Genomic DNA, 12,663 nt, shown 5'->3' on the forward strand with positions numbered 1-12,663 from the left:
GCCCTTTTTGACAAGGGAAACCAGTGGCACTTCCTCTGATGTCCACACAATGTTGCAAAGGGGTGTCACCCAACACGGCCCAGCGACATCCAGAGCCTTGGTAAACTCAGGATGGATCTCGCCCTTTGCTATGCACTGAGGTGAACCCGACTATAACTAGCTGGTACTGCTTAGCCTCACACATAAACTCAGACTCCCCACCAGAGAGGTGACTCTCCATGTCCCAACTTGGATAAGCCGGGGTCGTTCATTCAGGCTAAGCCCATCTGAGCCCGTGGATAGAGGCCCGGTCACCAGGTGCTCACCAATGACCCCCTCCCTCAGGCCAGGGTGGGTGGCTCCAGTAACCAACATTGAGATCTTTGTTTTCATCTGTCCTTATGAGTGTTGTAAATAATGTTTTGTCTCGTCTGTCATCTTGGACTGATCTGCCTTGGAGGACCCACCTGGAGGCAGTTTTTCCTGACAGCATAGGACTCATAGGATCATTCAGGCATAAAAACTCCTCCACCCAGACAAGGTAGCAATTCATAGAGGAGACATATTTTGACACATTTTTTGTAATACTTTTCTTCAAAGCTGCAGACGGAGAAGCAAGATGTGTAACAAAAACTGAAAAATAATGGGTGTAAAGTAAGAAGGATATGCCTCAATGCTCATGGACTAGCATCCTTAATAAAATAAATCCTTCCAGTGTCCCAAGCTGCTCTTAGGCCTTACCAAATATAGCTGTGACTGCTTTGTCACACTGCAACATGCTTAAAGGAGTAACCAGAGTGAGACAGAAGTTCCGGCATTCAAAGATCGCTTTTAGTGACAACGTTTGTTGTGTATCAACACTCACTGCTTGTGTTCTCCATTCAACCTTGACAGTAGGTGAAAAAACACCCCCACCATGCTCCAAAATGCTTTTTCTAAAAATGAATCTTTAAATAAAGTATAAAACTTTAAAAGTTCCTCCCAGACGTGATAAGTTTTTCATGAAGACCAGAAGGCCTTTTTAGGTTACACAGGATAAATCTGCTTTTGACATTCAGCTTGTTTTGCCATAGTTCATCTGATGACTTATGTAGCTCTTTTTGTCTTTCCACTCTGTGTTTCGAGGTGAACCGAACACCAGCTTCACTTCTCATGGATCGCACATGAACAATGTGATTTAGGTCTCAGTCAGAGCTCAAGATTTAGAGGGGAAAGTCCTGAGAGTATTTGTCAAGCATGCAGAGTTGATGGGAAAAGAACAACCAAAAATGGCTCCATATTCATTATTCACGAGAGAAGAGGGTGCAGCAAACAGCAAGTCAATGGCAAGATAATAACAGGGTGTATTGTTGGATAGTGACGTTCCAGCAGGTTCAGATCTGTGCTACAACCTCTCTGGAGTGCTGTGAGTGATGATAACTGACAAGTCAGGGTCAGCAGGAGAGAACGACCATGTGCTAAAAAGAGGCGGAAAAGTAGATGAGCTCTCTGGTGACGAAGCCTCTGAAAGGTGGTGGATTAAAAAAATGTTCACTTTCCTCACTGGCAAATGGAAAATTGAAATTTCACATTAATTATTTGCTTAAGTGACCCCACAGCTGCCTGCAGTGTGTAAATGCAAGCAATGCATTTTTAAATACATCAACAGCAGAAAAGCTTTAAAGTCTGAGATTTTTCTACTGCTTGTTTTGATTTATGCAACTTAATAAAGTGCAAAAAACAAACAAACCCTGTGAGAACAACACTGTAGATCTGTTGGTATTTTTGTATATCCGTCATTTATCAATCCATCATCCAGCCATATTTTTATTTTAATTAATTAATTTATCTTTTGTAAATGGGTTGCAGAGGTAACAAGTCCAGGAGGGAAAGCCAGACAGGCATTCCAGGCGTTCCCAGACCAGAGAGGATTTATAATCTCTCCAGTGACTTCTGGATCTGCCCCAGATGTCCTTAAACAGGGACGTCCCCAGGTGGTATCTTTCTGGGCCGCGACTAGTTGGCGAACAGGATTCAAAAGGGATCTTTCACAGGTGTTCTCAGTTTCTTTGTGTGAGTCAGAGGCTCAGTCTTGTTGCTAGAGTTTTGAACATATTAAAAAAAATTGTGACGCATTTTCTCTCAAAATAAAGTCATCACAGCCACTTCAAACCCATCTCAAGAGCACTAGAGCTGTATTGTAATACATAAAATAAAAATGTTAATAATAAATAATAGTTAAAGGAGAAGCTGTGTAGAGACCAGTGGTGTCGGAGGTCATCGGGGCACTCAGTGCTGTGACCCCCAAACTGGAAGAGTGGAAGAGATCCCAGGAACGACCTCAGAGATCTCTGCCCAGAAGAGCTGAGATACAACAGCAGGTTTTAGGGCCTGTGGAAAAACTCCTGAAACAAGGGTTGCATTAATAAGCTGCAAACACAGTCTGAACGTCTTTTGAAGAGGCTCGTTGGCATGATGTCTACACAACAAGAGTGGGATTTCATATTTTGTATAACATCTTCTTGGTTAGTCTGGTTTATGGTTTCTGACTGAAGTTGATTTGGTTACAGAGACGGCCCACGTCCTACACCTGACAAGGACAAAGTGACTTCCTGTCTGATTTTGTTGATTTTTTTCTGTGAAAAATGTTGTAAATTCATCCAAAATCATTTATCATATTTAGTTATCCAAGAATGATATTCAGAATTGAAACTAACTTTTAGGAAAGTTTTTTTTTTTCCTGCAAGCTGAAGTTAAACCCCTTCTGTATTTGCTTGCAGTGGGAGATTGTTGGAGGTGTAGTTTACTGGCATGAAGGTCAGGTGTGCTTCTGCAGATCAACTCCTCCGATGTGTTCACCTCATGGGAATCAGGTGGAGCTTATTGTTGAAAACAAACTCGGATACTTTGAATATAAAGGTACAAACTTTATTTTAAAGCAAGTTGAAGAGCTGACGAGAGCAGCAGAAGGATTTTCTTTTTTCTAATTTTAATATGTATTCCACGACTTCAGGAACTTCTCCAAGTCCTTTGTTTAATGTAATAGATGAAAGCTGCAAACATACTTTTGATTTATGTCTGCCAAAACTCTTTAGAAATATGCTCATCCTGCCTTGTGCATGCAGAGAGAAATATTAAATTACGCCCTCATTTTCCATCGGTGTGGAAGCTGCTCGTCGGGGACGAGCGCCTTGGAAATGAAAAGTGTTTAGCAAAACAACAGCTGTTTCTCTGGCAGAGACCTTAAATACAATTTATTCAAGCCAGGGAGGTTTGATAGAAGTCTGACCACTCTTTTGTTTGATAGTTTGCTCAATTGTGTAGCAGCACAGGGGGTAAATACATTTTCAGATACCCTTTTTGTTTTAAACAGAAACAGAGTCAATCATCCTGAGGAAGGAAAAGAGAAAAATCTAATAAACTTTCTTCCAATCATCACTAAACTTCCCTCCTGTGCTGCAAACACTTTTACACTGTTTCTACATCCAACTGTCCTGGCGGTGTCTCTCCATGTTGGCAGAAAACCATCAATAATTTCAACTGATCTGAGCCGGAGGTCTTAGAACTAAAACAGTAAGAGGCCATTGTCTGAGCATGAGGCAAACACAACATGTTTCCTGTTACCTGCAGCCCCGGCTCCACGGTGCACCGCGCTGCAGGTGACCGATGTCAAACTGTTGTGAACTTTAGAAAAAAATCTGTCATTTCACATGAGCAGGGAGCCGAAGCTCAAAGGCTGCTGCCGACATGTTTTTAAGAGTTCGAGGGGTAATCACGACGACATGACTTTTAAACCCTACAGAAAACATCATGGCAACAATCAGGTGGCTGACCAGAATATTAGTTACTTTCTACAAACACAAACATTATATATTTAAAAGTTGATGGCTCAGAAAAAACAAAAACAGCTTCCAGTGAAACTCAGTTTGTTACTTTAACACAAACAGGTGGATGAAGTCCAGAGTGTGAAGCTTTAAGAGGTAAGAATTTAAATTTTGGAGGAAAGGATCAGAAAAATTGACATCATTGTCAGTGAGGGTCATTTATGTTTTCACTCTTTAGTAAAGAGACCTAAAAATGCACCAGAAAATAAACTGATTGAAGTTGCTTTATATTAAATGGGAAAATTTTGTTTAAAATACAAATTTTCAACATCCAAATCACCTGTTCGAACAGATTTGTTATATTTGTCCAGCTCTGTCCACTTCAGCAGCCTCCCCCATGTTTATGAGTTAATCTGCTGAAGTACACTTTAGAAATGAAGATGAGAACATTAGGTCCAGTTTTTAAATAATTATTTATTATTGGAGTGATTTTTAGACCGGAACTTCTGCCTTGGATGCTTTCCGTCAGAGCAGAGCCTGCAGTTGTCAAAATACAGCTCCAGGATCTTGAGATGAGTTGGAGACGCCGATGACAACTATATGACTACTTTTAGAAAAAAATCTTTGAACATGTTCAAAACTCAAGCAAGATGGCTCCCACTTCTGAGACCAATGTGACTTCCTCATAAATACTGTTTGCCAACTCCTCCCAGCCTAGTAAGAAACACTTACTGTACCATTTTAACTTTAATAAACATACTTTAAGTCTGCATTATTGAATCATTTATTGGTCATTTTGAGGGAATGCAACAAGCTTTAAAACTTAAAGTCACTCAAGAATAATTTATTTGTTTTATTTTCCTCTTGATTATTTATTTTATCTTATCATTCATTTGGTAAAAGCTTGTATTTTTGCATCAAAAAAGAACAGAAACTCATTATATTATATATATTTTGTTATATATTGCTGGAATCTCACAATATAATAGATGTACAAATAATTTTTGTGCACTTAAGTTATCTGAAGCTATCTACTAACATAAAAGTACTGAAAATATAGCAGATTTTGTGTCTGTTAGCAAAATATCTCATGACCCACTGGACAGAACGTTCTCGTTGGGTTTACCTTTCCGACCCAGCCTGATTTAAGATTTAGCAACCCAAAAATGTCTATAACTCCGTCAGTTTTACAGATATTCATTGGCAGTTTGGTATGGTAGTACCTGAGAGTCATTCTCATAACATACTCTGAGCTCTGACTGATCATGTGTTTGTTTTGTTTTTTTATTTTTTCATAAAACTTTGGCAGCAAACATGACAGTGATACACAATTCTTTAAAGAAGGCTTTTTTTTCTGTCAGCTAACTTTTGAAAAAAAAGTGACCTTAAGAGCTTTATTACTGTGAAAGGAAAATAACTGAGTGTTGATTTCTTATGTTTATTTTAAATAAGTCTGTTTTGATGTGGAATGAATAATGAATAAGAATGAATAATGTGTATTTAATGTTACTCTAACACAAATTACAGGTTTTTCAGAGTTCCAGTTCTTGTTTGGTATAGAACATATATTCTGCAAAGACAAATATTTTCAACTTCTTCTTTCATCACAGTTTAACAGAGTTAATTATAGACTGTAGCTGGAGGCAGAAAAATCTAAACGATCAGCTAAAAGTCTGCAAAGACGAAGGAAGTTCAGGGTAAAATTTTTCTGTTTGAGGTTTAACCACAGTGTTGGGCCTTCATGCAGATGTCCTTGAACAGCTCATTATCTGTCTCATTTCATCTGAGACCACAGCAGCCGTATCAATCATCTATTCCCTCATGAACTGTTTCATAGATGTGCTTTTCAAAAGTTCTGGTGCCAAATACCAAGTCCAATTGCAAAAGGTCGCAGACATCAGGTGGGTCTCTGTGAGAAAGCAGGGCCTTTATTATAAGCACTGACCTGTGAAATATCACACAGCCTGTGAGCATGCTCAGCAAAATGATGCAATTTTAGAGGATGTCACTGTTCACCCCCTGGTGACCCGATCTCGGCTCAGTCAGGGACACAAAGCAGAGCAATCTTCCCTCTCTTCAGCTCAATCTTTCTGTAGAACCCCTGCGTCTTCGGTGAGGGAATCCCCTCCAAGGGACGAGAACCCTTCCCTGCTGTACGCTCCAATTTATTGTTCTTAAAATAATTGAAACAATTAAAATGTGTAACTACAGTTTAAAACACAGATCAATCATAATTGTTTTCCTCTCATTATAAATAAATATGCCTTGATTGTGTGTAAGGCATCATGAAATCTGAAGATTACCAAAGAATTTAGGATCACAATGTAGGACTCAGTGAGGGAAAGCTGGGTTTGCATCGTAGGTCAAGGGTCATCCAGCAGGACAATGACCCCAGTGACATCCTCAAGAAGTACCCTGAAATGGACAGAAACAAAGCTGTGGGGAGTTCTGAAGTAGCCAGCAATGAGTCCGGATCTAAATCCCATTCAACACCCAGGGAGAGATCCTAAAATTGTTGCTGGGAGAAGGCAGCTTTCAAACATAAGAGACCTGGAGCAGTTGAGAGGTGATTTCAGTATGGGCCAATAAAACAATCAAACTGAAGCATCTGAAGATTGAATCAACTTTTTAAACAGTTGTTTCTACATTTAAAATAATCCAATAATTTTAAAGAACTGTATTTTATTTTTTGTTGTTTTTACTTTGCTTTTCGATGGTGAACTTCCTGTTTCCATCCTTCATATGTTCAATCATAAAATAATTAAATGAGCTGAAACAATTCCAACAACACTTGTCTGTTGCCAGAAATTCCCTCATCAGTGTCGTTTTTACTGCTTCTAATTCCAGGCAGTTATTCTCATAATGAACGTTTTTTCCTTAAAAACATCATTACAATGGTAATAAGATGCTAATAAGCAGCGACAACAAATAAAGGAAACATTTTGATTTTTTGTTACATTAGTTTTAATTTGTTTCAGGCACAGAAAGACTGGAAAAAATATATTTATTAGAGTCAAATGCCTCATTTGATGGAAAAATTTTCTAGTAAAATTGTATTACCATCCTGGATGTTAAAAAGACAAAAAAACAACTAAAACTGTGAAAACACTTCGATCACTTCTGCTTGTTTCCAGAAACGAGACCAGCTGATCCCAGAACTGCAGAAGACATCTGGATGTTTGGCAACATTTTTGTGTATAACGTATGTCAAGGTGACAACAAACAAGTTTTAACGAGTTTTCAACACATACGGTTAATTATTCCCAAACTATTCAGCTTCCAATTTACAAAACAACAGAAACTTGTGACTTGGATTATTTTGGGTTAATTAAACAAGCTTATAATGAGCACAACCATCATTGCTTTATGACACCGATTTGCCTCTTTTAATAATTGTGTAAAAAAAAAAGCTATCAGAAATATTCTTTTTTAATTTAATTTTGATTCTTGAAATCATCTGAACACCATAAAATTGGTTGGTTTGGGAGCCATTGAGAAGTGCTCACCATGGGTGCCTGATTATGTTATCAAATGGGGGAACGAAATCAGGAACAGAAAGTTCTAAATACAAACTGGTTCAACGTCAGAGCGACAATCTAAAAGGTGACATATGACTACTGCAGTGTGCTGCGATGAGACAGTCCAGGGTGTAAAAGTTCAAATCAAATGAAATTTATTTATCCAGCGCATTTAAAAATACATGCAAAGTGCTGCACACAAAACAATGAGTAATAAAACGATAATACCAAACACAGGAAACCATAAAACAATTAAATTAAAATATCTCTTGTGCAGATTTTTAAAATTGTGTCTAAATGCTGATCCAAAAAAAACTGAGACTTCAACAACTTTGACTTTAAAGCCATATTTAGTCCAATATTAGCCGACACATGAAAACTGCTCAGAGTCTGACTCCACATGAGCTCCGGGAGAAGAGCACCAGAAAAAGATTTTTATCCCCACTTTTTTATCAACGTGTAAATATCTGGTGTAGCGTGATACAACCCAAAGTTCTGACTCTGTTCTGACTGATTCATAGTCAGAAAAACAGATGCAAACCAGTTTTAACACTTTAAAAAGTTCTCATCTCCACGGCTGAACCTTGTCAGACTCGTGAGGCTTCCTGTGACGCTGAGTTGGACCAAATCAACTTCATGTAGAGCCGGTAGGTTCAACCGGGTTAACGAGCTGAATCCTTGCACTGAATCAGGACTCATGAGTCCGAGGTCTCTATAAGCCAGATTCTTCATGTTCTTTGTTAGTGGACCTGATGGCCAAACAGCTAAATCCCCAAAAACACGGCAGACTTAGAGGAGTCAGATCTCTGACTCAGGTTAGAAACTCAGGTCAAAGACCTGACTTAGGTCAGTTTTAAAAATATCATAAGAAAGTAAAAATTAGAATGAATACAAGTACTTATTCCTGGGAGTGATGAGATGTTTTTAAATAAGAAAAAAGGGGGAGGAAAAAGGATAAGTTTGCACCCCCACTTTAACAAACTGGGACAGCTGCTTCATTTTCTGTTGACACACAACAAAAATCCAAACTGAAAATTGATTTCCAAATCTGCATTAAAAATTTATGGTCAAAAAGGTTTTTTGGCTTTTTTTTTTAACTCTGTTGCACAATGAGCCATCTTAAGACTGAATATATTTTGCAGAACAACACAAACTCTGCCAGCTGACGCTTCCTATTATCACATTTTGGGTTTTGTAATTGTTGAAATTTATTGCATCATGCAGGAAGCTTCTGGCCTTCAGTTTGGGTTTTTTTTGTCCATTATTTGGCAGAAAACCTCGTCTGAAAACTTTCTATTTTTAATGTCTAATATTTATTTGACATATCAGCTCACGCACAAACTTTTCACATCAGTAATTCAGTAGCACCTCAGTAAACTTGATAAAAAGCAGAGAAAATGGCTGCCGTGTTGGCTTGTTTTGCATACAGAATAAGTATTGAAGACGTCAAATCGCAGCAGTGAAAACAGGGAAATGCATTTTGACTTTGTTGTTGACATAAGTTTGCCCACATCCGAATACCTACAAATGAATATTGGGCCTGACATATTTAAGCAATTTTCTCTCCCAGAGAAACAATCCTCCAGAGGCCAGATGAGAGAGGCTGCACAACTTTGAAGACAAACTGTTTTGCTGAGTTGATTTTTTGTCAACAATGACTAGCATGCCTGCATTTCTTCCCTTTGACCATGCACGCGTGAAGGCATCTTTATGCAGAGCCTGAATGATCAGCTTTCGCTCGTTGTTTAAGGTCAGAATGTTCATTAAAACTGACAGACTGACTGGTAAATACTTTGAGGTGTTGCCATGGCCTTGACCTTTGCAAAAAGGCAGCGATGGACGTGCCATTTGGGATGTTTTCCTGTGAAGTGATAAACATTCCCCCTTCAAACCCCATCAGAGTTGTAATCTCAAGTAAACTCATTCTTTCAACTTCTATTTTTCTCCGTTAAACATCCTTAAAATCCCTGCAATGCAAAAAAACAGTAAGGTGATGGTTTCAGCTGGATTTCCTGTCTGTCTTAAAGACGCTGCAAAGTCAAGCCTGGATGGACAGCTGCTCCTCTCACTGTAGCTCCGTGTCTGAGTGACAGAGCTCGGAGTGCTGCCAATAATCATGATCTTCAACAACAGCCATGTTCCCTCTTCTCACACTATGGATTTCTCTCTTCACCTGATTGTGTCTTCCCCAAGAAGTTCAGCTGTCATGGTTGATTTAAATCTGACAGTGTTTCCAGGGTTTATGCAAGTTCAAGCTTTCCTCTTTTTGTCTTCTGAAAACAATGGAGACGACACTCGGGTTAATCTCGTACTTTGTCTCAGGTCCTTTTTTTAGCATAGTCTAACCCATCTGTGCAGAGTTACAGCCACTGAACATGATAGCAGCGTTTTCTAACAAATTATGGTTTTCAAACCCTAATCACAAGTTTTTGTAATTAAACTCAATAACCTAATGTTTAGAAGTCTTTAACCGTTCACAGGTGAAAGCAAAGGTAGACAACTGTCTTTGTACATAATCTACCTCATAAGTTATCTAATAAACTCTCAACATTCATTTTAATTTTAGTTTGTTTTATGAAAAAGTGTTAAAATTGTTAGGCGTGTGCAATTATTAAAATATATAACTGCTGAAATACTAAGTTAGCTGAAAACTGGTGTCTATCTCCAGCAGTCATTGTGCAAGAGGTGGGGGACACCCTGGACAGGTCTCCAGTCCATCACAGGGACACATAGAGGCAAACAACCATTCATGCTTTCATCCACACCTAGGGACAATTTCAGAGTTACCAATGAAGAGATTTATGGTTGTCAGTGGGAGGAAATCAGAGGACCTGGAGTAAACCCATGCAGGAACAGGGTGAACATACGAACTTTACACAGAAAGGTCAAGAGGCGAACCGGCGACCTTTCTGCTGTGGGGCGACAACTCAACCAGCTGTGTTCACACTGCAGGTCTTAACACTCAAATTTCAATTTTAACACTCAGATTGTGTGACAGTCTATGGCCCTGAGGTGGCCGACATGCGCAGAAAAAGACGTGACGTCACACGCTGTGTTTATGCTACTCACGTTAGCATTCGTGTATCGATTCTAAAGTTGTTGTGCAATCAGAGATGGCTAAATTATTATCTGACATGTTTGTTTTGTCTAGTGTTTACATTTGATTTTGCAACTTCCCATCTACTGAGCAGATTTGCACTAAAAGTAGAAACAAATGTAAGAATCAATCCCATCAGGCGAGTATGGATACGACCCAACACCGAAGCTAGTATCATGTGTAGATTCTGTTATCCAGGCCGTGGCAAATCTAAATATTTTGAGTTCTGAGTTTTATCTGTATGACATTGGAATCAATACTATCAATATTTGGATCGATCTGCATACCTCTACTTCAATAAGGTAAAAGTTGGATAAAATGTGACATGACTGTTCAGACTAATATTGCTTTAAAAAAAAACATCAGATATGTACCCAATTTAATACCACATATAAAAGTGACCTGTACTGGATTTGTCACCTTCAGACTGTCATAAAAAAAAATTAGATATGGTCACATAGGAATAAAAGAAATTGGATTTGGACCACTTCTGCCTGCAGTGTAAATGAAGCTTTAGATAAATGAGGGTCTGAAAATAAAAGCTCCATGAGGTGTTTTGCCTCTGAGGGGGAGTTAGTGGTCGTTGTTTGGTGGACATATTGTACAGAGGGTGTTGTGATGGTTCTTTCAGAGAGGAGGAGGAGGAGAAGACCTTAAAGAGGTTCATGGATCTGCTGATGGTTGATGTGACAGAGGAGGATGCTAGGAGGGATGGGGGTAGATGGAGGCAGATGATCCGCTGGAAAGACCCCAGAAGGAAGCAGCTCAAAGAAGATGAAGCTAAAACACATGAAACTCATAAATGTTCATCATGAAAGGCAAAACAGCGTAGAAGAAACCATCCAGAAAAAAAGAATGAACCCAGAAATCCTGAAATTGGACTCCCAGTGAATGCATCATGTGTTTATGTGTAAAAGCAACTTTTCAGTAAAATACAAACTGCTCCAGGTTCTTTCCACTCACTGAGGTGGTTTTCACTTCTCCCATAAGCTACATTATGTCCCCTTATGTCCTCTGCCATCTGTGGTGGTTATGATGGGGCGTCTGTCTGGGGGAGTCGATGCAACCGGGAACAACAAGGTTCATCAAGTAGACTTCAGCTGTTCCACTGAATATAGCATCATTTTTTTCTAAGGTTTTTGTAGCTATATAATAATAATAATAATGAAAAACTTAGACAAAAGTGCAGCTTTGAAGGGATTCCTTCCCTGTCATGTATGAGACAGTTTAGAGGAACAGTCAGAAGCAATCAGTTCATTATGGAAATGATGCATTGAGACAATTTTAAGATTTATCTGCAGCTGAGGAGTCTGTTTTGTTTCACTGCAGGTTATCAGGGGACTACATTTTCTTTTTCAAACACAGCTCAGTTTTTGCCTCAGGACCCTAATTGCACAGGCGCTGTCTAAATGTCGAAAATAGCTGGCGGTTACTGTGGCATCATTTCTCATTGACAAACCACCACTTCAAACTGGGCAGAGAAAGCAAACTTTAGAAGTGTAAATATTCTGTGCTTTTAAAGGCTGTCATCATGGATATCTCTAAGAAAAACAAATGTTTGTTACTCTTTAAGGAAAAAGTGGGATGTTAGTCAAACAGCAAAGTTGATCTAAACTTTGTTATTGTTCTTAAGTTGCAGACAAAGTCTTGTTTTTGCTTTAACTTTTTTCTATATTAAACTCTGTATTTTATGTTTCCTTTGCTTCCTTTTTAACTTACTTAAGAATACTTTGATAGTCTGTTTATTTATTTTTCAAGTTTTTTCTCACTGTAACAAAGTCCAGTTCCAATTTTTTGGCATCACAAATCCAAAAATGAAAAGGTTTGATTGCAGATTTTAATGATATCCTGTAAACAGAGTGAATCTTGTCCAAACTGCTGAATGATTGTCTCTGAAGCAGTGCAGCCTTCTCATAACTCTCAAGTTCTGTTTACTAAACCTAACCAAGCAGGAAACCAGTGATGAAACAGGGAACAAGTGTATTTAAATACAAACATGACAATATCTGATATCTTCAAACTATTCTGTTGTTTTTAAGTTCAGCTCACATTACAAATATGATGCTGCACATTTATAAGAATCATTTTAGAGGAAACTTTGCTGGGTTTGCTCCAGCATTCTTAACTTTCCCTTAGGACAAGTTGTCAATGTCCTAGTTCAGTGGTGTCCAATCCTGGAGGGCCACTATTATGCATGTTACAGATGTTTCTCTGCTCTTCAACAGGTCTTTAAGTTCTGCAGACGCCTGTTAATCACTCAGTCATT

At 38.7% G+C, this 12,663-nt stretch overlaps 1 protein-coding gene across 1 annotated transcript in view; it reads right to left on the minus strand.

Annotated features, from left to right (window-relative positions):
- The window catches only part of sorcs3 (sortilin related VPS10 domain containing receptor 3), a 205,812-nt gene that overhangs the window by 108,717 nt on the left and 84,432 nt on the right, over nucleotides 1-12,663 (minus strand). The gene's annotated exons all lie outside the window — the stretch shown is intronic.

Source organism: Kryptolebias marmoratus, linkage group LG3 (assembly GCF_001649575.2).
Source record: "Kryptolebias marmoratus isolate JLee-2015 linkage group LG3, ASM164957v2, whole genome shotgun sequence".
Classification (NCBI taxonomy): Eukaryota; Metazoa; Chordata; class Actinopteri; order Cyprinodontiformes; family Rivulidae; genus Kryptolebias; species Kryptolebias marmoratus.